This window comes from Schistocerca gregaria, chromosome 9, assembly GCF_023897955.1.
Source record: "Schistocerca gregaria isolate iqSchGreg1 chromosome 9, iqSchGreg1.2, whole genome shotgun sequence".
NCBI classification, from domain to species: Eukaryota; Metazoa; Arthropoda; class Insecta; order Orthoptera; family Acrididae; genus Schistocerca; species Schistocerca gregaria.
Window position 1 is genome coordinate 3,547,459 of NC_064928.1, and position 24,582 is coordinate 3,572,040.

The window sequence follows — 24,582 nt, forward strand, 5'->3', positions numbered from 1 at the left end:
AAGCACAGGTGACATAGGTGCGAACACAGGAAGCTTGCAGACCCTCGCTGCCTGCAGACACCGAACAGCCACACTAGGAGGGCGGCCTAAGCCGTAGGCGAATTGTGCTCATTCGCTTTGGCGCGACGTCGAACTATAAATAATGCTGTCACTAGCGTGAGCGTTGCGTGAGCGTCGTGGAAAGTCGGAAAAGTCGGCTGCGAGGGTGAGTGCCAAGTTTGGGGAGCGTTTCGTAGTATGCGCAGTGCAATGGAGACGCGGAAACTTGTTGTGGCCCAGTGTTTTGCAGTTGGACGACAAGATTGGTACACAGTAGTAAAGAGCGAGGCACTGAGTTGGCATAAATAATGTAGTGCACAATGGTTCTCGAGATGTGTTTGTTACCTCAGGTGCTGTATAATTGTCTACAATGAGTGAAAACGGAGCAATTTGTGACGGCTCTTTCAATTTAAGACGTTAAAAACAGACGGAATTTGCATTTGTAATACCAGAGCATCGAAACTACTTGGAACTTTTGTGTATATGAACGGGTCCGCGCCTTTGTACTCTGCTCCCTTCACCGCTACAAACAAACCAACCATCGTGTCCGTGCGCATCTGAGTCGCAAACAATGGGGAATAGCGCAGTTTGCTCGTGCATGGGGCGTAGCTCAGTTGGTAGAGCGTTCGCTTGGCATGTGAAAGGCCCAGGGTTCAAGCCGCGGCGCCTCCATTTTTTGTGGTCAGTGCATGGTAAGTGTTGGTCGCGGCGAACCTAAAGGCACGCAAGATGTTGCAAAGCCAGCGTCACAGACTGATATGATGTATACTGACGTAAGGAGAGCAAGATGTAAGTGTGGTTACCGGCTGTTATCGAGGTGTCATCGTGTGCAGATCTGTCTTAGGTATCGCGGCTTAACCTCATTGAAGTCTAGAGGGTGGACAACACGTTGGTCTTACTCAGAGCGGTGTCCGAATTCTATTTTCGACGTTATACGTGCCACTTTCATTTTGGCAACTACGATTCGATACAGAATGCACGAAACCTGAAAGACACCCTAACGGATACATAGAGAGTAGTGTTTGTCTGCTGAATAATGGGAGTGCAAGGGTCTGTGTCGTCTATATGACTGTATGTAGCACCACTAGTCTTCGGGGGGGCGGGCGTAGCTCAGATGGTAGAGTGCTCGCTTAGTATGCGAGAGGTACTGGGATCAATACCCAGTGCCTGCAGGATTTTTAACACACCTACATGCGCACCTTGATATGCGAGTGGAATACTTCACAGCCAGCAGATGTGTCTAGGAAGATACAAGCTTGCGCCGAGTTCACGTAAATCCCACTGCACATTCCTATTCTTTGCGTGCAGTCAGCTGCTCCTGGTGTTGTTAGTTGTGACTGCTGATAACAGATGCCGTAGCAATCAATTCATGGAGTGAGTTGTATGTTTTGCGATAGTCTGTCTCTGACAAGCAAGCACAGGTGACATAGGTGCGAACACAGGAAGCTTGCAGACCCTCGCTGCCTGCAGACACCGAGCAGCCACACTAGGAGGGCGGCCTAAGCCGTAGGCGAATTGTGCTCATTCGCTTTGGCGCGACGTCGAACTATAAATAATGCTGTCACTAGCGTGAGCGTTGCGTGAGCGTCGTGGAAAGTCGGAAAAGTCGGCTGCGAGGGTGAGTGCCAAGTTTGGGGAGCGTTTCGTAGTATGCGCAGTGCAATGGAGACGCGGAAACTTGTTGTGGCCCAGTGTTTTGCAGTTGGACGACAAGATTGGTACACAGTAGTAAAGAGCGAGGCACTGAGTTGGCATAAATAATGTAGTGCACAATGGTTCTCGAGATGTGTTTGTTACCTCAGGTGCTGTATAATTGTCTACAATGAGTGAAAACGGAGCAATTTGTGACGGCTCTTTCAATTTAAGACGTTAAAAACAGACGGAATTTGCATTTGTAATACCAGAGCATCGAAACTACTAGGAACTTTTGTGTATATGAACGGGTCCGCGCCTTTGTACTCTGCTCCCTTCACCGCTACAAACCAACCAACCATCGTGTCCGTGCGCATCTGAGTCGCAAACAATGGGGAATAGCGCAGTTTGCTCGTGCATGGGGCGTAGCTCAGTTGGTAGAGCGTTCGCTTGGCATGTGAAAGGTCCGGGGTTCAATCCGTGGCGCCTCCATTTTTTGTGGTCAGTGCATGGTAAGTGTTGGTCGCGGCGAACCTAAAGGCACGCAAGATGTTGCAAAGCCAGCGTCACAGACTGATATGATGTATACTGACGTAAGGAGAGCAAGATGTATGTGTGGGTACCGGCTGTTATCGAGGTGTCATCGAGTGCAGATCTGTCTTAGGTATCGCGGCTTAACCTCATTGAAGTCTAGAGGGTGGACAACACGTTGGTCTTACTCAGAGCGGTGTCCGAACTCTATTTTCGACGTTATACGTGCCACTTTCATTTTGGCAACTACGATTCGATACAGAATGAACGAAACCTGAAAGACACCCTAACGGATACATAGAGAGTAGTGTTTGTCTGCTGAATAATGGGAGTGCGAGAGTCTGTGTCGTCTATATGGCTGTATGTAGCACCATTAGTCTTCGGGGGGGCGGGCGTAGCTCAGATGGTAGAGCGCTCGCTTAGTATGCGAGAGGTACTGGGATCAATACCCAGTGCCTGCAGGATTTTTAACACACCTACATGCGCACCTTGATATGCAAGTGGAATACTTCACAGCCAGCAGATGTGTCTAGGAAGATACAAGCTTGCGCCGAGTTCACGTAAATCCCACTGCACATTCCTATTCTTTGCGTGCAGTCAGCTGCTCCTGGTGTTGTTAGTTGTGACTGCTGATAACAGATGCCGTAGCAATCAATTCATGGAGTGAGTTGTATGTTTTGCGATAGTCTGTCTCTGACAAGCAAGCACAGGTGACATAGGTGCGAACACAGGAAGCTTGCAGACCCTCGCTGCCTGCAGACACCGAACAGCCACACTAGGAGGGCGGCCTAAGCCGTAGGCGAATTGTGCTCATTCGCTTTGGCGCGACGTCGAACTATAAATAATGCTGTCACTAGCGTGAGCGTTGCGTGAGCGTCGTGGAAAGTCGGAAAAGTCGGCTGCGAGGGTGAGTGCCAAGTTTGGGGAGCGTTTCGTAGTATGCGCAGTGCAATGGAGACGCGGAAACTTGTTGTGGCCCAGTGTTTTGCAGTTGGACGACAAGATTGGTACACAGTAGTAAAGAGCGAGGCACTGAGTTGGCATAAATAATGTAGTGCACAATGGTTCTCGAGATGTGTTTGTTACCTCAGGTGCTGTATAATTGTCTACAATGAGTGAAAACGGAGCAATTTGTGACGGCTCTTTCAATTTAAGACGTTAAAAACAGACGGAATTTGCATTTGTAATACCAGAGCATCGAAACTACTTGGAACTTTTGTGTATATGAACGGGTCCGCGCCTTTGTACTCTGCTCCCTTCACCGCTACAAACAAACCAACCATCGTGTCCGTGCGCATCTGAGTCGCAAACAATGGGGAATAGCGCAGTTTCCTCGTGCATGGGGCGTAGCTCAGTTGGTAGAGCGTTCGCTTGGCATGTGAAAGGTCCAGGGTTCAGTCCGTGGCGCCTCCATTTTTTGTGGTCAGTGCATGGTAAGTGTTGGTCGCGGCGAACCTAAAGGCACGCAAGATGTTGCAAAGCCAGCGTCACAGACTGATATGATGTATACTGACGTAAGGAGAGCAAGATGTAAGTGTGGGTACCGGCTGTTATCGAGGTGTCATCGAGTGCAGATCTGTCTTAGGTATCGCGGCTTAACCTCATTGAAGTCTAGAGGGTGGACAACACGTTGGTCTTACTCAGAGCGGTGTCCGAATTCTATTTTCGACGTTATACGTGCCACTTTCATTTTGGCAACTACGATTCGATACAGAATGCACGAAACCTGAAAGACACCCTAACGGATACATAGAGAGTAGTGTTTGTCTGCTGAATAATGGGAGTGCGAGAGTCTGTGTCGTCTATATGGCTGTATGTAGCACCATTAGTCTTCGGGGGGGCGGGCGTAGCTCAGATGGTAGAGCGCTCGCTTAGTATGCGAGAGGTACTGGGATCAATACCCAGTGCCAGCAGGATTTTTAACACACCTAAATGCGCACCTTGATATGCAAGTGGAATACTTCACAGCCAGCAGATGTGTCTAGGAAGATACAAGCTTGCGCCGAGTTCACGTAAATCCCACTGCACATTCCTATTCTTTGCGTGCAGTCAGGTGCTCCTGGTGTTGTTAGTTGTGACTGCTGATAACAGATGCCGTAGCAATCAATTCATGGAGTGAGTTGTATGTTTTGCGATAGTCTGTCTCTGACAAGCAAGCACAGGTGACATAGGTGCGAACACAGGAAGCTTGCAGACCCTCGCTGCCTGCAGACACCGAACAGCCACACTAGGAGGGCGGCCTAAGCCGTAGGCGAATTGTGCTCATTCGCTTTGGCGCGACGTCGAACTATAAATAATGCTGTCACTAGCGTGAGCGTTGCGTGAGCGTCGTGGAAAGTCGGAAAAGTCGGCTGCGAGGGTGAGTGCCAAGTTTGGGGAGCGTTTCGTAGTATGCGCAGTGCAATGGAGACGCGGAAACTTGTTGTGGCCCAGTGTTTTGCAGTTGGACGACAAGATTGGTACACAGTAGTAAAGAGCGAGGCACTGAGTTGGCATAAATAATGTAGTGCACAATGGTTCTCGAGATGTGTTTGTTACCTCAGGTGCTGTATAATTGTCTACAATGAGTGAAAACGGAGCAATTTGTGACGGCTCTTTCAATTTAAGACGTTAAAAACAGACGGAATTTGCATTTGTAATACCAGAGCATCGAAACTACTTGGAACTTTTGTGTATATGAACGGGTCCGCGCCTTTGTACTCTGCTCCCTTCACCGCTACAAACAAACCAACCATCGTGTCCGTGCGCATCTGAGTCGCAAACAATGGGGAATAGCGCAGTTTGCTCGTGCATGGGGCGTAGCTCAGTTGGTAGAGCGTTCGCTTGGCATGTGAAAGGTCCAGGGTTCAGTCCGTGGCGCCTCCATTTTTTGTGGTCAGTGCATGGTAAGTGTTGGTCGCGGCGAACCTAAAGGCACGCAAGATGTTGCAAAGCCAGCGTCACAGACTGATATGATGTATACTGACGTAAGGAGAGCAAGATGTAAGTGTGGGTACCGGCTGTTATCGAGGTGTCATCGAGTGCAGATCTGTCTTAGGTATCGCGGCTTAACCTCATTGAAGTCTAGAGGGTGGACAACACGTTGGTCTTACTCAGAGCGGTGTCCGAATTCTATTTTCGACGTTATACGTGCCACTTTCATTTTGGCAACTACGATTCGATACAGAATGCACGAAACCTGAAAGACACCCTAACGGATACATAGAGAGTAGTGTTTGTCTGCTGAATAATGGGAGTGCGAGAGTCTGTGTCGTCTATATGGCTGTATGTAGCACCATTAGTCTTCGGGGGGGCGGGCGTAGCTCAGATGGTAGAGCGCTCGCTTAGTATGCGAGAGGTACTGGGATCAATACCCAGTGCCAGCAGGATTTTTAACACACCTAAATGCGCACCTTGATATGCAAGTGGAATACTTCACAGCCAGCAGATGTGTCTAGGAAGATACAAGCTTGCGCCGAGTTCACGTAAATCCCACTGCACATTCCTATTCTTTGCGTGCAGTCAGGTGCTCCTGGTGTTGTTAGTTGTGACTGCTGATAACAGATGCCGTAGCAATCAATTCATGGAGTGAGTTGTATGTTTTGCGATAGTCTGTCTCTGACAAGCAAGCACAGGTGACATAGGTGCGAACACAGGAAGCTTGCAGACCCTCGCTGCCTGCAGACACCGAACAGCCACACTAGGAGGGCGGCCTAAGCCGTAGGCGAATTGTGCTCATTCGCTTTGGCGCGACGTCGAACTATAAATAATGCTGTCACTAGCGTGAGCGTTGCGTGAGCGTCGTGGAAAGTCGGAAAAGTCGGCTGCGAGGGTGAGTGCCAAGTTTGGGGAGCGTTTCGTAGTATGCGCAGTGCAATGGAGACGCGGAAACTTGTTGTGGCCCAGTGTTTTGCAGTTGGACGACAAGATTGGTACACAGTAGTAAAGAGCGAGGCACTGAGTTGGCATAAATAATGTAGTGCACAATGGTTCTCGAGATGTGTTTGTTACCTCAGGTGCTGTATAATTGTCTACAATGAGTGAAAACGGAGCAATTTGTGACGGCTCTTTCAATTTAAGACGTTAAAAACAGACGGAATTTGCATTTGTAATACCAGAGCATCGAAACTACTTGGAACTTTTGTGTATATGAACGGGTCCGCGCCTTTGTACTCTGCTCCCTTCACCGCTACAAACAAACCAACCATCGTGTCCGTGCGCATCTGAGTCGCAAACAATGGGGAATAGCGCAGTTTGCTCGTGCATGGGGCGTAGCTCAGTTGGTAGAGCGTTCGCTTGGCATGTGAAAGGCCCAGGGTTCAAGCCGCGGCGCCTCCATTTTTTGTGGTCAGTGCATGGTAAGTGTTGGTCGCGGCGAACCTAAAGGCACGCAAGATGTTGCAAAGCCAGCGTCACAGACTGATATGATGTATACTGACGTAAGGAGAGCAAGATGTAAGTGTGGTTACCGGCTGTTATCGAGGTGTCATCGTGTGCAGATCTGTCTTAGGTATCGCGGCTTAACCTCATTGAAGTCTAGAGGGTGGACAACACGTTGGTCTTACTCAGAGCGGTGTCCGAATTCTATTTTCGACGTTATACGTGCCACTTTCATTTTGGCAACTACGATTCGATACAGAATGCACGAAACCTGAAAGACACCCTAACGGATACATAGAGAGTAGTGTTTGTCTGCTGAATAATGGGAGTGCAAGGGTCTGTGTCGTCTATATGACTGTATGTAGCACCACTAGTCTTCGGGGGGGCGGGCGTAGCTCAGATGGTAGAGTGCTCGCTTAGTATGCGAGAGGTACTGGGATCAATACCCAGTGCCTGCAGGATTTTTAACACACCTACATGCGCACCTTGATATGCGAGTGGAATACTTCACAGCCAGCAGATGTGTCTAGGAAGATACAAGCTTGCGCCGAGTTCACGTAAATCCCACTGCACATTCCTATTCTTTGCGTGCAGTCAGCTGCTCCTGGTGTTGTTAGTTGTGACTGCTGATAACAGATGCCGTAGCAATCAATTCATGGAGTGAGTTGTATGTTTTGCGATAGTCTGTCTCTGACAAGCAAGCACAGGTGACATAGGTGCGAACACAGGAAGCTTGCAGACCCTCGCTGCCTGCAGACACCGAGCAGCCACACTAGGAGGGCGGCCTAAGCCGTAGGCGAATTGTGCTCATTCGCTTTGGCGCGACGTCGAACTATAAATAATGCTGTCACTAGCGTGAGCGTTGCGTGAGCGTCGTGGAAAGTCGGAAAAGTCGGCTGCGAGGGTGAGTGCCAAGTTTGGGGAGCGTTTCGTAGTATGCGCAGTGCAATGGAGACGCGGAAACTTGTTGTGGCCCAGTGTTTTGCAGTTGGACGACAAGATTGGTACACAGTAGTAAAGAGCGAGGCACTGAGTTGGCATAAATAATGTAGTGCACAATGGTTCTCGAGATGTGTTTGTTACCTCAGGTGCTGTATAATTGTCTACAATGAGTGAAAACGGAGCAATTTGTGACGGCTCTTTCAATTTAAGACGTTAAAAACAGACGGAATTTGCATTTGTAATACCAGAGCATCGAAACTACTAGGAACTTTTGTGTATATGAACGGGTCCGTGCCTTTGTACTCTGCTCCCTTCACCGCTACAAACCAACCAACCATCGTGTCCGTGCGCATCTGAGTCGCAAACAATGGGGAATAGCGCAGTTTGCTCGTGCATGGGGCGTAGCTCAGTTGGTAGAGCGTTCGCTTGGCATGTGAAAGGTCCGGGGTTCAATCCGTGGCGCCTCCATTTTTTGTGGTCAGTGCATGGTAAGTGTTGGTCGCGGCGAACCTAAAGGCACGCAAGATGTTGCAAAGCCAGCGTCACAGACTGATATGATGTATACTGACGTAAGGAGAGCAAGATGTATGTGTGGGTACCGGCTGTTATCGAGGTGTCATCGAGTGCAGATCTGTCTTAGGTATCGCGGCTTAACCTCATTGAAGTCTAGAGGGTGGACAACACGTTGGTCTTACTCAGAGCGGTGTCCGAACTCTATTTTCGACGTTATACGTGCCACTTTCATTTTGGCAACTACGATTCGATACAGAATGCACGAAACCTGAAAGACACCCTAACGGATACATAGAGAGTAGTGTTTGTCTGCTGAATAATGGGAGTGCGAGAGTCTGTGTCGTCTATATGGCTGTATGTAGCACCATTAGTCTTCGGGGGGGCGGGCGTAGCTCAGATGGTAGAGCGCTCGCTTAGTGTGCGAGAGGTACTGGGATCAATACCCAGTGCCTGCAGGATTTTTAACACACCTACATGCGCACCTTGATATGCAAGTGGAATACTTCACAGCCAGCAGATGTGTCTAGGAAGATACAAGCTTGCGCCGAGTTCACGTAAATCCCACTGCACATTCCTATTCTTTGCGTGCAGTCAGCTGCTCCTGGTGTTGTTAGTTGTGACTGCTGATAACAGATGCCGTAGCAATCAATTCATGGAGTGAGTTGTATGTTTTGCGATAGTCTGTCTCTGACAAGCAAGCACAGGTGACATAGGTGCGAACACAGGAAGCTTGCAGACCCTCGCTGCCTGCAGACACCGAGCAGCCACACTAGGAGGGCGGCCTAAGCCGTAGGCGAATTGTGCTCATTCGCTTTGGCGCGACGTCGAACTATAAATAATGCTGTCACTAGCGTGAGCGTTGCGTGAGCGTCGTGGAAAGTCGGAAAAGTCGGCTGCGAGGGTGAGTGCCAAGTTTGGGGAGCGTTTCGTAGTATGCGCAGTGCAATGGAGACGCGGAAACTTGTTGTGGCCCAGTGTTTTGCAGTTGGACGACAAGATTGGTACACAGTAGTAAAGAGCGAGGCACTGAGTTGGCATAAATAATGTAGTGCACAATGGTTCTCGAGATGTGTTTGTTACCTCAGGTGCTGTATAATTGTCTACAATGAGTGAAAACGGAGCAATTTGTGACGGCTCTTTCAATTTAAGACGTTAAAAACAGACGGAATTTGCATTTGTAATACCAGAGCATCGAAACTACTAGGAACTTTTGTGTATATGAACGGGTCCGCGCCTTTGTACTCTGCTCCCTTCACCGCTACAAACCAACCAACCATCGTGTCCGTGCGCATCTGAGTCGCAAACAATGGGGAATAGCGCTGTTTTCTCGTGCATGGGGCGTAGCTCAGTTGGTAGAGCGTTCGCTTGGCATGTGAAAGGCCCAGGGTTCAAGCCGCGGCGCCTCCATTTTTTGTGGTCAGTGCATGGTAAGTGTTGGTCGCGGCGAACCTAAAGGCACGCAAGATGTTGCAAAGCCAGCGTCACAGACTGATATGATGTATACTGACGTAAGGAGAGCAAGATGTAAGTGTGGGTACCGGCTGTTATCGAGGTGTCATCGAGTGCAGATCTGTCTTAGGTATCGCGGCTTAACCTCATTGAAGTCTAGAGGGTGGACAACACGTTGGTCTTACTCAGAGCGGTGTCCGAATTCTATTTTCGACGTTATACGTGCCACTTTCATTTTGGCAACTACGATTCGATACAGAATGCACGAAACCTGAAAGACACCCTAACGGATACATAGAGAGTAGTGTTTGTCTGCTGAATAATGGGAGTGCGAGAGTCTGTGTCGTCTATATGGCTGTATGTAGCACCATTAGTCTTCGGGGGGGCGGGCGTAGCTCAGATGGTAGAGCGCTCGCTTTAGTATGCGAGAGGTACTGGGATCAATACCCAGTGCCAGCAGGATTTTTAACACACCTAAATGCGCACCTTGATATGCAAGTGGAATACTTCACAGCCAGCAGATGTGTCTAGGAAGATACAAGCTTGCGCCGAGTTCACGTAAATCCCACTGCACATTCCTATTCTTTGCGTGCAGTCAGGTGCTCCTGGTGTTGTTAGTTGTGACTGCTGATAACAGATGCCGTAGCAATCAATTCATGGAGTGAGTTGTATGTTTTGCGATAGTCTGTCTCTGACAAGCAAGCACAGGTGACATAGGTGCGAACACAGGAAGCTTGCAGACCCTCGCTGCCTGCAGACACCGAACAGCCACACTAGGAGGGCGGCCTAAGCCGTAGGCGAATTGTGCTCATTCGCTTTGGCGCGACGTCGAACTATAAATAATGCTGTCACTAGCGTGAGCGTTGCGTGAGCGTCGTGGAAAGTCGGAAAAGTCGGCTGCGAGGGTGAGTGCCAAGTTTGGGGAGCGTTTCGTAGTATGCGCAGTGCAATGGAGACGCGGAAACTTGTTGTGGCCCAGTGTTTTGCAGTTGGACGACAAGATTGGTACACAGTAGTAAAGAGCGAGGCACTGAGTTGGCATAAATAATGTAGTGCACAATGGTTCTCGAGATGTGTTTGTTACCTCAGGTGCTGTATAATTGTCTACAATGAGTGAAAACGGAGCAATTTGTGACGGCTCTTTCAATTTAAGACGTTAAAAACAGACGGAATTTGCATTTGTAATACCAGAGCATCGAAACTACTTGGAACTTTTGTGTATATGAACGGGTCCGCGCCTTTGTACTCTGCTCCCTTCACCGCTACAAACAAACCAACCATCGTGTCCGTGCGCATCTGAGTCGCAAACAATGGGGAATAGCGCAGTTTGCTCGTGCATGGGGCGTAGCTCAGTTGGAATACCCAGTGCCAGCAGGATTTTTAACACGGCAGTCTGCCTGCAGCGGCGGTGGCGAGCGGTTCGTCGTGCTGTGCTTCGCTCTGCGGCTGGCTTTGTTTACATCCGCTGTGTAAGTCTGTGCGTTTTCGCCGGCGCTTCGCAGTAGTTAGATATTCTGTCAACGTTCGAAAATGCAGTAATGGCTCAACTTAGTAGAAAGGACACTCTGAAATTTACCTTCGATCGACGTTTTGCTCGACCTAAATCTTTCGAAATTGAGGATTGGTTAGAGGAAGTTGTTCAAGTTCCGTTTGAAGATACTGTTGGTTTTCACTTGTCAATTGTGAGTAGTGTGATGTACTTGAAGCTGAAAAACCCTGAGTTATGCGAACGAGTTGTCAATAATACCGGTGGTAAGCTTAAGTTTAAACACAGTGATGGAAATATTAGCGAAGTTACTGTCGATCATGTGGGACTTGGTATTCGAACAATTCGAATTTTTGAGCTACCCTTTGAAGTTCCTACAGATGCGATCAATCTTGTTATTGCACCCTTTGGGAAGGTCCTCAGTAATTTTGCAGAAAAATGGTCCGGTGCTCACAAATATCCGGTTTTGAACGGTGTCAGGCAGTTGAAGGTGGACTTATTACGACATATTCCGTCTTACATTAACGTTTGCGGTTATCGAGGTATCGTCATTTATGATGGTCAACCACGAACGTGTGCAGCTTGCAATTCTCCAGGTCATATTCGTTCTGAATGTATTCAAAGACGTGTTGTGCAGCTGCCGACAGGTGAACCGGTGAAGTCCGCGGAGATGACTATTTTGTCCACCACTTACGCTTCGGTGGCTCGCGACCAACCGACCGACCAACTGCCCATGGATACCGAAGTAGACATTCGCCCCCAACCAACCCTTCCTCCAACGGCCGAGCAACTTGTTGACATTTCTGAGCGACAAGAGCAACACCTGAGTGTGAGTGACGTGGTTGATTCCGTAGCGCAGTCCCCGACTCTGTCAACAGAACAAAATTCCACCTCCTCAGAGACGCAGGTCAGGAATGTGACTGCTGAATGTCGTTCCCCACAACCCCACCATGAAATCTCGGATTCCGATGAGCGTTGTCCACCTGCTAAATCCCCGCGGAAGAACAAGAAACGCAGAATCGCCCGCCAGGGTGCGGAAGAGGCGGCGGCGTCGTTGCGGGGAAAGGTGCAGCAAATCATGGACAAAGTCAGTGCAAAATCACCAGAATCCTCCCGACAACAGGCGCTAACTTCTGCACACCTGCGGGATGAAGATCGTGCAATCACGCTAACTGAGCCCTCTCGCGATGCTACCGGCCAGGTGTCTCCCATGTGCAGTGACGATGTTGATCATTGTTTAAAAGAACAACGACAACATCATCCTCTTGCGTCCAAGAACCCCAGCACTATAGACTGGGCGGCGGAACCAGAGGTCGAACACATGGACGCTGATGCAACTGATATTCCAGTCACTTCCCGATTTCCCGAACAGCCTTCTACGGCAGTAGAACCGGCACATGATGATAAGTTACTGGATCCACGGCAGGCAAACAAAGAAGAGGACTCTGACTTCTTTTAAAACGGCGCCGATTCCTTCTTACTCTCGTAAGAGCGTGAATGACTGATCAGCAGGCGTATAAAATTGGTACATTAAATATAAATAAAATCCGCAGTTCCCTCAAACTCGACAACATCGTAGACCTCTTATACGCCGCCGACATTGATATCCTCTTGCTTCAGGAGGTCGCCGACATTGCTTTGAACCACATTCCCGGTTATAATGTGACGGCCAATCCGGGACACGGTTCCGATTTAGGCACCGCTATTCTCACGAAAGAAGGAATTATCGTCCAGAATGTAGAACGACTCATAAGTTGTAGGGGAATTGGCGTGACTATCAATAATGTTAGACTCCTAAATCTGTATGCACCATCCGGCTCAACTAATAGGCGACGCCGAGCGGACTTTTTCAAGGAAGAAATACTTCCGCTTTTTGCAACACAATATGACCACCTAATATTGGCGGGAGATTTTAACTGTGTACTTAACGCCAAAGATCAGACGCCGCATTTCAATAAATCGATTGAATTAGAACAGATCGTCAAGGATTTACGTTTAGTCGATACGTGGGAGCACAAGTTTGGTACAACACCTGGTTTTACTCACGTCACGAATCATTCAGCGAGTAGATTGGACCGCATTTACGTATCGGACACTCTCAGACAGCGAATTTTACAAACTGAGGTCTGGCCAACCAGTTTCTCCGACCATGCGGCTTATATTTGCACGCTGAATTTGGGGAAACAGGAAACCTACCGAGGCAAAGGACTATGGAAACTAAATGTTGCACATTTAGACGATCCTGAATGCAGAGAAGCCTTCACTCGAGCGTGGAATGAAAGTGAAGCCAAATTCAGTACGTACGGCTCGGCATTGCAATGGTGGCTCGAATGCGCTAAACCGAAAATTCGTAAATCCATGATACAATATTCCCGGAATAAGAACTGGTGGTTTAAGAGAACGATGGAGTTTTATTATCAATGTCTTCGAGACTTATATACTCTTGATGCCACTGTGATTGACAACTACCCCCGCATTAAAAGACTGCAAGCAAAAATATTACTTTTGAAACGAAAACAGATGGAAGGTTACAAAATTAGAGGTCGGGTTTCGACTATGGCAAAAGGCGAACAGCCATCCATTTATCACCTGATACGTGAAACTAAACGAGCACGGACAAAGATCTTAACTGAACTACAATCCGAAGACGGCACGATTCTAACTCGGCAACACGAAATCAGAGACGCCGTTCAAACTTATTTCACTGACTTGATGTCCAATAAACCTACCGACGACGAAGCCCTTGCAGAGTTCCGGAGCAGCTTAACGCACAGGCTTCGCCCTGCGGATGTAGCCGACCTCGTCACCGATGTAACGGAAGATGAACTGGAAGATGTGGTGTTCCACAGTCCAAAAAACAAATCTCCCGGATGTGACGGTCTCCCGGTGGAACTTTATCAAGTCTTCTGGCCACAACTGAAGACAAAGCTGACGGTGCTCTGCAACGAACTTCTCCAACCGGACATGCCCATTCCTCCGCCATTCAGTGAAGGACTTGTGGTCTTACTCCCGAAACGGACGAGCAATAACACCGTCGCAACTTTGCGACCCATTACGTTGCTCAACAGCGACTACAAAATTTTTGCTCGCATTCTCGCAACGAGAATGAAAACTGTGATGCATACCGTCATTGGATCACATCAAACGAGTGTTGGAAAGGACAGAGCTATATATCAGACATTATCAGACTATCGAGATGTGATTTCTGTTGCGGACGCTTGCAAAATCCGATGTGCTATCGTAACTTTAGATTTCGCACAGGCTTTCGACAGAGTGAACCATCCTTACCTTTTCCAGATAATGCAGACTCTGGGTTTTCCTCCGCAGTTCATCAGCATCATACAGAAATTGTTACGGAATAGTACATCCAAACTTGTCGTTAACGGTCAGCCAAGTCGCGCCGTCCCGATAAACAGTTCTGTTAGGCAGGGCTGCCCTATGTCGATGGCGCTGTTTGCCATTGCGATCGAACCGCTGCTAGTCACCTTGACGGAACGTTTACAAGGACTCCACTTACACGGGCAGAAGATAGTGTGCCGAGCTTACGCTGATGATGTTACCTTCCTAGCTATGAATGTCAATGAGGTCGAGAGGGGTCTCCTGATCATCTCACAATATGAAAAGGCATCTGGTGCGAAACTGCATTGGACGAAATCAGGGATCATGAACGTTGGGCAAGGCATAGGCGCGATCGGTCATGGCCAGCTTAAAGAGATCACTAGGATGACGTGTCTCGGTGTCGATTTTCGGAACACCATCCGCCACACCATTGCCGCCAATTATAAGCAATTGCTCAACAAAATTCGTGCTTGTGCGAAGTTACATAGCGTCAGGAAATTGGACGAGCTTCAAAAGGTTGAATTGGCCAATATTTATATCACTGCCAAAATCAATTATGTGGCTCAAGTTTTGCCCATCCCCACCGATATAGCCAAATGCATGCTGTCCGCGCTTGGACACTTTGTATGTCGTGGCCAGATCTTTAAAGTTCGATATGACACCTTGACACTCCCAACGCGAGATGGCGGACTCAGTCTCACCGATGTACACAAAAAAGCGAAAGCTCTTTATTTCTGCAAAACTTACAAGCTATGGAAACAGTCACCGACCAGTCTGACCGCTCTTGTCCTGAATGAAATCGCACCGACTGATCTTCAACCGCCAATTGATGTGCACCATATACCAACTGCGCTCTACCACTTCAAGAGTTTTCTCTTAGAGTATAGTTATGTCCATACAACAGTCTCTGAAAAGAATTTGACGACAGTTAAGGCAATCTACAACTCCTTTGTGGCAACTAAATCACGGAATGTTATCGAACAAAAATTTCCAAACTACAACTGGGACGCGACGTGGCAAAACATCCACAGCCCCTACTTACCTTCGCAAGTAAAGGCGACGTGGTACGCTGCCGTCAATAGGAAAATCCCGACGCAGTCCAGGCTTCATGCAATTCATTTGCAGGACTCGCCAATGTGTGTCACGTGTAATCTCATAGACAGCGAAGAACACCGTTTCGTCTGTGGTACCATGAAAGATATATGGGGTTACGCCCGACAGAAACTGTCGAGCATCAAGAGGACCTCACCATCTGCGATAACGCCAGCTGACTTTCTCAACCCTGAAGCAATCCCATTTCCCAGGACAAAGCGGAATGCTGTCAACTGGATAATAGGTCACACAGTGCACTATATTTTTAGTACTGGCGATAAGAACAAAGACGATTTCGTTCTATACCTGACCCTGCAGCACAGCATGATCGCACGCGAACGTAACTACAAGGCGACCTTTGCCAACTTTTTAAGCAAGACCATTGTGTGATATGCGATTCGACACTCGACCCGTCAGTCTTGCCATGACGGGGAACGTAATATTTAAAGAACGCCCGAAACTATACCACGAGACATGAATGCATGTTTAACCTTCTTTCGAAGTAAGGCGAAACCGACTATTCGCTACATCATTGAGGAGCAGCAGAGGACAATAACAGACGAAAGATGTGAAGACAACACTAGAGAAAAAAACAAACACTTTTAGTTTTCTTATATTTTGCACCAACAAAGGAGAAGATTCCTTTTTAATCACTTATTTCTTATTTATTTATTTATTAATCCTAACCAGAAAAGGTACTTTAGTTCGACACTGCTTAACATAGTTGATAGTGTCAAAATTAAAAAAAAAAAAAAAAAAAAAAAAAAAAAAAAAGTGGCTAGGATACCTGGCTCTCACCCAGGAGGCCCGGGTTCGATTCCCGGTACCGGAAATGCTTATAAAAAAAAAAAAAAAAAAAAAAAAAAGTCGGTAGAGCGTCAGACTCTTAATCCCAGGGTCGTGGGTTCGAGCCAGACGCTGGGCGGAACGGAATTTTGTTCCGCTGCAAGTTAAACATAAAAAGAAAAAAAAAAAAAAAAAAAAAAAAAAAAAAAAAAAAAAAAAAAAAAAAAAAAGTCGGCAGAGAAAAAAAAAAAAAAAAAAAAAAAGAAAAAAAAAAAAAAAAAAAAAAAAAAAAAAAAAAAAAAGTGGTAGAGCGCTGGTCTATTAAACCAGGGGTCGTAAGTTCCATTCTCACAGGAGAAAGATGAATTAAAAAAAAAAAAAAAAAAAAAAAGTGGCTAGGATACCTGGCTTTTAATCGTGTAAAAAAAAAAAAAAAAAAAAAAAGTTGGTAGAGCGTTCGCTTGGCATGTGAAAGGCCCAGGGTTCAAGCCGCGGCGCCTCCATTTTTTGTGGTCAGTGCATGGTAAGTGTTGGTCGCGGCGAACCTAAAGGCACGCAAGATGTTGCAAAGCCAGCGTCACAGACTGATATGATGTATACTGACGTAAGGAGAGCAAGATGTAAGTGTGGTTACCGGCTGTTATCGAGGTGTCATCGTGTGCAGATCTGTCTTAGGTATCGCGGCTTAACCTCATTGAAGTCTAGAGGGTGGACAACACGTTGGTCTTACTCAGAGCGGTGTCCGAATTCTATTTTCGACGTTATACGTGCCACTTTCATTTTGGCAACTACGATTCGATACAGAATGCACGAAACCTGAAAGACACCCTAACGGATACATAGAGAGTAGTGTTTGTCTGCTGAATAATGGGAGTGCAAGGGTCTGTGTCGTCTATATGACTGTATGTAGCACCACTAGTCTTCGGGGGGGCGGGCGTAGCTCAGATGGTAGAGTGCTCGCTTAGTATGCGAGAGGTACTGGGATCAATACCCAGTGCCTGCAGGATTTTTAACACACCTACATGCGCACCTTGATATGCGAGTGGAATACTTCACAGCCAGCAGATGTGTCTAGGAAGATACAAGCTTGCGCCGAGTTCACGTAAATCCCACTGCACATTCCTATTCTTTGCGTGCAGTCAGCTGCTCCTGGTGTTGTTAGTTGTGACTGCTGATAACAGATGCCGTAGCAATCAATTCATGGAGTGAGTTGTATGTTTTGCGATAGTCTGTCTCTGACAAGCAAGCACAGGTGACATAGGTGCGAACACAGGAAGCTTGCAGACCCTCGCTGCCTGCAGACACCGAGCAGCCACACTAGGAGGGCGGCCTAAGCCGTAGGCGAATTGTGCTCATTCGCTTTGGCGCGACGTCGAACTATAAATAATGCTGTCACTAGCGTGAGCGTTGCGTGAGCGTCGTGGAAAGTCGGAAAAGTCGGCTGCGAGGGTGAGTGCCAAGTTTGGGGAGCGTTTCGTAGTATGCGCAGTGCAATGGAGACGCGGAAACTTGTTGTGGCCCAGTGTTTTGCAGTTGGACGACAAGATTGGTACACAGTAGTAAAGAGCGAGGCACTGAGTTGGCATAAATAATGTAGTGCACAATGGTTCTCGAGATGTGTTTGTTACCTCAGGTGCTGTATAATTGTCTACAATGAGTGAAAACGGAGCAATTTGTGACGGCTCTTTCAATTTAAGACGTTAAAAACAGACGGAATTTGCATTTGTAATACCAGAGCATCGAAACTACTAGGAACTTTTGTGTATATGAACGGGTCCGTGCCTTTGTACTCTGCTCCCTTCACCGCTACAAACCAACCAACCATCGTGTCCGTGCGCATCTGAGTCGCAAACAATGGGGAATAGCGCAGTTTGCTCGTGCATGGGGCGTAGCTCAGTTGGTAGAGCGTTCGCTTGGCATGTGAAAGGTCCGGGGTTCAATCCGTGGCGCCTCCATTTTTTGTGGTCAGTGCATGGTAAGTGTTGGTCGCGGCGAACCTAAAGGCACGCAAGATGTTGCAAAGCCAGCGTCACAGACTGATATGATGTATACTGACGTAAGGAGAGCAAGATGTATGTGTGGGTACCGGCTGTTATCGAGGTGTCATCGAGTGCAGATCTGTCTTAGGTATCGCGGCTTAACCTCATTGAAGTCTAGAGGGTGGACAACACGTTGGTCTTACTCAGAGCGGTGTCCGAACTCTATTTTCGACGTTATACGTGCCACTTTCATTTTGGCAACTACGATTCGATACAGAATGCACGAAACCTGAAAGACACCCTAACGGATACATAGAGAGTAGTGTTTGTCTGCTGAATAATGGGAGTGCGAGAGTCTGTGTCGTCTATATGGCTGTATGTAGCACCATTAGTCTTCGGGGGGGCGGGCGTAGCTCAGATGGTAGAGCGCTCGCTTAGTGTGCGAGAGGTACTGGGATCAATACCCAGTGCCTGCAGGATTTTTAACACACCTACATGCGCACCTTGATATGCAAGTGGAATACTTCACAGCCAGCAGATGTGTCTAGGAAGATACAAGCTTGCGCCGAGTTCACGTAAATCCCACTGCACATTCCTATTCTTTGCGTGCAGTCAGCTGCTCCTGGTGTTGTTAGTTGTGACTGCTGATAACAGATGCCGTAGCAATCAATTCATGGAGTGAGTTGTATGTTTTGCGATAGTCTGTCTCTGACAAGCAAGCACAGGTGACATAGGTGCGAACACAGGAAGCTTGCAGACCCTCGCTGCCTGCAGACACCGAGCAGCCACACTAGGAGGGCGGCCTAAGCCGTAGGCGAATTGTGCTCATTCGCTTTGGCGCGACGTCGAACTATAAATAATGCTGTCACTAGCGTGAGCGTTGCGTGAGCGTCGTGGAAAGTCGGAAAAGTCGGCTGCGAGGGTGAGTGCCAAGTTTGGGGAGCGTTTCGTAGTATGCGCAGTGCAATGGAGACGCGGAAACTTGTTGTGGCCCAGTGTTTTGCAGTTGGACGACAAGATTGGTACACAGTAGTAAAGAGCGAGGCACTGAGTTGGCATAAATAATGTAGTGCACAATGGTTCTCGAGATGTGTTTGTTACCTCAGGTGCTGTATAATTGTCTACAATGAGTGAAAACGGAGCAATTTGTGACGGCTCTTTCAATTTAAGACGTTAAAAACAGACGGAATTTGCATTTGTAATACCAGAGCATCGAAACTACTAGGAACTTTTGTGTATATGAACGGGTCCGCGCCTTTGTACTCTGCTCCCTTCACCGCTACAAACCAACCAACCATCGTGTCCGTGCGCATCTGAGTCGCAAACAATGGGGAATAGCGCTGTTTTCTCGTGCATGGGGCGTAGCTCAGTTGGTAGAGCGTTCGCTTGGCATGTGAAAGGCCCAGGGTTCAAGCCGCGGCGCCTCCATTTTTTGTGGTCAGTGCATGGTAAGTGTTGGTCGCGGCGAACCTAAAGGCACGCAAGATGTTTCAAAGCCAGCGTCACAGACTGATATGATGTATACTGACGTAAGGAGAGCAAGATGTAAGTGTGGGTACCGGCTGTTATCGAGGTGTCATCGAGTGTAGATCTGTCTTAGGTATCGCGGCTTAACCTCATTGAAGTCTAGAGGGTGGACAACACGTTGGTCTTACTCAGAGCGGTGTCCGAATTCTATTTTCGACGTTATACGTGCCACTTTCATTTTGGCAACTACGATTCGATACAGAATGCACGAAACCTGAAAGACACCCTAACGGATACATAGAGAGTAGTGTTTGTCTGCTGAATAATGGGAGTGCAAGGGTCTGTGTCGTCTATATGGCTGTATGTAGCACCACTAGTCTTCGGGGGGGCGGGCGTAGCTCAGATGGTAGAGTGCTCGCTTAGTATGCGAGAGGTACTGGGATCAATACCCAGTGCCTGCAGGATTTTTAACACACCTACATGCGCACCTTGATATGCAAGTGGAATACTTCACAGCCAGCGGATGTGTCTAGGAAGATACAAGCTTGCGCCGAGTTCACGTAAATCCCACTGCACATTCCTATTCTTTGCGTGCAGTCAGCTGCTCCTGGTGTTGTTAGTTGTGACTGCTGATAACAGATGCCGTAGCAATCAATTCATGGAGTGAGTTGTATGTTTTGCGATAGTCTGTCTCTGACAAGCAAGCACAGGTGACATAGGTGCGAACACAGGAAGCTTGCAGACCCTCGCTGCCTGCAGACACCGAGCAGCCACACTAGGAGGGCGGCCTAAGCCGTAGGCGAATTGTGCTCATTCGCTTTGGCGCGACGTCGAACTATAAATAATGCTGTCACTAGCGTGAGCGTTGCGTGAGCGTCGTGGAAAGTCGGAAAAGTCGGCTGCGAGGGTGAGTGCCAAGTTTGGGGAGCGTTTCGTAGTATGCGCAGTGCAATGGAGACGCGGAAACTTGTTGTGGCCCAGTGGTTTGCAGTTGGACGACAAGATTGGTACACAGTAGTAAAGAGCGAGGCACTGAGTTGGCATAAATAATGTAGTGCACAATGGTTCTCGAGATGTGTTTGTTACCTCAGGTGCTGTATAATTGTCTACAATGAGTGAAAACGGAGCAATTTGTGACGGCTCTTTCAATTTAAGACGTTAAAAACAGACGGAATTTGCATTTGTAATACCAGAGCATCGAAACTACTTGGAACTTTTGTGTATATGAACGGGTCCGCGCCTTTGTACTCTGCTCCCTTCACCGCTACAAACCAACCAACCATCGTGTCCGTGCGCATCTGAGTCGCAAACAATGGGGAATAGCGCAGTTTGCTCGTGCATGGGGCGTAGCTCAGTTGGTAGAGCGTTCGCTTGGCATGTGAAATGTCCAGGGTTCAAGCCGCGGCGTCTCCATTTTTTGTGGTCAGTGCATGGTAAGTGTTGGTCGCGGCGAACCTAAAGGCACGCAAGATGTTGCAAAGCCAGCGTCACAGACTGATATGATGTATACTGACGTAAGGAGAGCAAGATGTAAGTGTGGGGACCGGCTGTTATCGAGGTGTCATCGAGTGCAGATCTGTCTTAGGTATCGCGGCTTAACCTCATTGAAGTCTAGAGGGTGGACAACACGTTGGTCTTACTCAGAGCGGTGTCCGAATTCTATTTTCGACGTTATACGTGCCACTTTCATTTTGGCAACTACGATTCGATACAGAATGCACGAAACCTGAAAGACACCCTAACGGATACATAGAGAGTAGTGTTTGTCTGCTGAATAATGGGAGTGCAAGGGTCTGTGTCGTCTATATGGCTGTATGTAGCACCACTAGTCTTCGGGGGGGCGGGCGTAGCTCAGATGGTATCTCGTTTAGTATGCGAGAGGTACTGGGATCAATACCCAGTGCCTGCAGGGTTTTTAACACACCTACATGCGCACCTTGATATGCAAGTGGAATACTTCACAGCCAGCAGATGTGTCTAGGAAGATACAAGCTTGCGCCGAGTTCACGTAAATCCCACTGCACATTCCTATTCTTTGCGTGCAGTCAGCTGCTCCTGGTGTTGTTAGTTGTGACTGCTGATAACAGATGCCGTAGCAATCAATTCATGGAGTGAGTTGTATGTTTTGCGATAGTCTGTCTCTGACAAGCAAGCACAGGTGACATAGGTGCGAACACAGGAAGCTTGCAGACCCTCGCTGCCTGCAGACACCGAGCAGCCACACTAGGAGGGCGGCCTAAGCCGTAGGCGAATTGTGCTCATTCGCTTTGGCGCGACGTCGAACTATAAATAATGCTGTCACTAGCGTGAGCGTTACGTGAGCGTCGTGGAAAGTCGGAAAAGTCGGCTGCGAGGGTGAGTGCCAAGTTTGGGGAGCGTTTCGTAGTATGCGCAGTGCAATGGAGACGCGGAAACTTGTTGTGGCCCAGTGTTTTGCAGTTGGACGACAAGATTGGTACACAGTAGTAAAGAGCGAGGCACTGAGTTGGCATAAATAATGTAGTGCACAATGGTTCTCGAGATGTGTTTGTTACCTCAGGTGCTGTATAATTGTCTACAATGAGTGAAAACGGAGCAATTTGTGACGGCTCTTTCAATTTAAGACGTTAAAAACAGACGGAATTTGCATTTGTAATACCAGAGCATCGAAACTACTTGGAACTTTTGTGTATATGAACGGGTCCGCGCCTTTGTACTCTGCTCCCTTCACCGCTACAAACCAACCAACCATCGTGTCCGTGCGCATCTGAGTCGCAAACAATGGGGAATAGCGCAGTTTGCTCGTGCATGGGGCGTAGCTCAGTTGGTAGAGCGTTCGCTTGGCATGTGAAATGTCCAGGGTTCAAGCCGCGGCGCCTCCATTTTTTGTGGTCAGTGCATGGTAAGTGTTGGTCGCGGCGAACCTAAAGGCACGCAAGATGTTGCAAAGCCAGCGTCACAGACTGATATGATGTATACTGACGTAAGGAGAGCAAGATGTAAGTGTGGGGACCGGCTGTTATCGAGGTGTCATCGAGTGCAGATCAGTCTTAGGTATCGCGGCTTAACCTCATTGAAGTCTAGAGGGTGGACAACACGTTGGTCTTACTCAGAGCGGTGTCCGAATTCTATTTTCGACGTTATACGTGCCACTTTCATTTTGGCAACTACGATTCGATACAGAATGCACGAAACCTGAAAGACACCCTAACGGATACATAGAGAGTAGTGTTTGTCTGCTGAATAATGGGAGTGCAAGGGTCTGTGTCGTCTATATGGCTGCATGTAGCACCATTAGTCTTCGGGGGGGGCGGGCGTAGCTCAGATGGTAGAGCGCTCGCTTAGTATGCGAGAGGTACTGGGATCAATACCCAGTGCCTGCAGGATTTTTAACACACCTACATGCGCACCTTGATATGCAAGTGGAATACTTCACAGCCAGCAGATGTGTCTAGGAAGATACAAGCTTGCACCGAGTTCACGTAAATCCCACTGCACATTCCTATTCTTTGCGTGCAGTCAGCTGCTCCTGGTGTTGTTAGTTGTGACTGCTGATAACAGATGCCGTAGCAATCAATTCATGGAGTGAGTTGTATGTTTTGCGATAGTCTGTCTCTGACAAGCAAGCACAGGTGACATAGGTGCGAACACAGGAAGCTTGCAGACCCTCGCTGCCTGCAGACACCGAGCAGCCACACTAGGAGGGCGGCCTAAGCCGTAGGCGAATTGTGCTCATTCGCTTTGGCGCGACGTCGAACTATAAATAATGCTGTCACTAGCGTGAGCGTTGCGTGAGCGTCGTGGAAAGTCGGAAAAGTCGGCTGCGAGGGTGAGTGCCAAGTTTGGGGAGCGTTTCGTAGTATGCGCAGTGCAATGGAGACGCGGAAACTTGTTGTGGCCCAGTGTTTTGCAGTTGGACGACAAGATTGGTACACAGTAGTAAAGAGCGAGGCACTGAGTTGGCATAAATAATGTAGTGCACAATGGTTCTCGAGATGTGTTTGTTACCTCAGGTGCTGTATAACTGTCTACAATGAGTGAAAACGGAGCAATTTGTGACGGCTCTTTCAATTTAAGACGTTAAAAACAGACGGAATTTGCATTTGTAATACCAGAGCATCGAAACTACTTGGAACTTTTGTGTATATGAACGGGTCCGCGCCTTTGTACTCTGCTCCCTTCACCGCTACAAACCAACCAACCATCGTGTCCGTGCGCATCTGAGTCGCAAACAATGGGGAATAGCGCAGTTTGCTCGTGCATGGGGCGTAGCTCAGTTGGCCCATTCTGGCTTTAGCCGTCGCCGCGGTCGGACGTGCTTGTTGTTTACTCCGCGTACGTTAGCGCTATCGCCGGTGTTTGGTGTTTACGTGAAGTTAGCTGTACATTTTCGCTGTTATTTTTTGAGTGGTGTCTCTGATAAGTGTTTTTATAGTGCTTTCGTCCGTTCCACGTTTCGTGCTTCGCCGCAATTTCGGTTGTTGCCGGAATTTCGTCGGCACCGACGACCATGTCTGACACCGTCAGGAAGAATACTTTAGTCTTCTCGTTCGAGAAAGGAACACGGCCGGTCCAACCCACTGCGCTGGAAATCCACGATTGGCTGACTGAGGTAATCGGTATTAATTCTGACTCTGTTCATACCACGCAATTAGATGCTGAAAAATACTGTGTTTTTGTTAAATTTCTGAACTCAGTGACAGTCGATAAGTTGCTTGCAAAATGGGGTAATTCCGTCGAATTTGTTCATCGAGACGGTTCAAAAAGTAATGTCTCTGTACGAAAAGCTGATATCATGTACACCAATGTCAGGATTTTGAATGTTCCAATTGAAATTGATAATCAGTTGATCAAGGACGCTCTATCTAAATATGGCGAAGTTAAATCTATCTATAACGAAAGATGGTCGAAGCTATACAAGATACAGTGTTTTAATGGCATTAGATCCGTTGAAATGGAGGTGAAAGCCAACATTCCGTCCCATATATC

General features: G+C 48.0%; 10 non-coding genes across 10 annotated transcripts; all 10 read left to right on the forward strand.

The window, feature by feature from the left end:
* The first annotated feature begins 1,138 nt into the window (after window positions 1-1,138).
* Trnat-agu (transfer RNA threonine (anticodon AGU)) lies at window positions 1,139-1,211 on the forward strand. The gene has a single exon. It is a non-coding gene; the product is annotated as a tRNA-Thr (tRNA).
* A 1,379-nt stretch (window positions 1,212-2,590) lies between these two features.
* Window positions 2,591-2,663, forward strand: Trnat-agu (transfer RNA threonine (anticodon AGU)). The gene has a single exon. It is a non-coding gene; the product is annotated as a tRNA-Thr (tRNA).
* Window positions 2,664-4,042: 1,379 nt separating this feature from the next.
* Window positions 4,043-4,115, forward strand: Trnat-agu (transfer RNA threonine (anticodon AGU)). Its single transcript has one exon. It is a non-coding gene; the product is annotated as a tRNA-Thr (tRNA).
* A 1,379-nt stretch (window positions 4,116-5,494) lies between these two features.
* Window positions 5,495-5,567, forward strand: Trnat-agu (transfer RNA threonine (anticodon AGU)). The gene has a single exon. It is a non-coding gene; the product is annotated as a tRNA-Thr (tRNA).
* A 1,379-nt stretch (window positions 5,568-6,946) lies between these two features.
* Window positions 6,947-7,019, forward strand: Trnat-agu (transfer RNA threonine (anticodon AGU)). The gene has a single exon. It is a non-coding gene; the product is annotated as a tRNA-Thr (tRNA).
* A 1,379-nt stretch (window positions 7,020-8,398) lies between these two features.
* Window positions 8,399-8,471, forward strand: Trnat-agu (transfer RNA threonine (anticodon AGU)). Its single transcript has one exon. It is a non-coding gene; the product is annotated as a tRNA-Thr (tRNA).
* Window positions 8,472-17,098: 8,627 nt separating this feature from the next.
* Trnat-agu (transfer RNA threonine (anticodon AGU)) lies at window positions 17,099-17,171 on the forward strand. The gene has a single exon. It is a non-coding gene; the product is annotated as a tRNA-Thr (tRNA).
* Window positions 17,172-18,550: 1,379 nt separating this feature from the next.
* Trnat-agu (transfer RNA threonine (anticodon AGU)) lies at window positions 18,551-18,623 on the forward strand. The gene has a single exon. It is a non-coding gene; the product is annotated as a tRNA-Thr (tRNA).
* Window positions 18,624-20,002: 1,379 nt separating this feature from the next.
* Window positions 20,003-20,075, forward strand: Trnat-agu (transfer RNA threonine (anticodon AGU)). The gene has a single exon. It is a non-coding gene; the product is annotated as a tRNA-Thr (tRNA).
* A 2,828-nt stretch (window positions 20,076-22,903) lies between these two features.
* Trnat-agu (transfer RNA threonine (anticodon AGU)) lies at window positions 22,904-22,976 on the forward strand. The gene has a single exon. It is a non-coding gene; the product is annotated as a tRNA-Thr (tRNA).
* The last annotated feature ends 1,606 nt before the right edge of the window (window positions 22,977-24,582 follow it).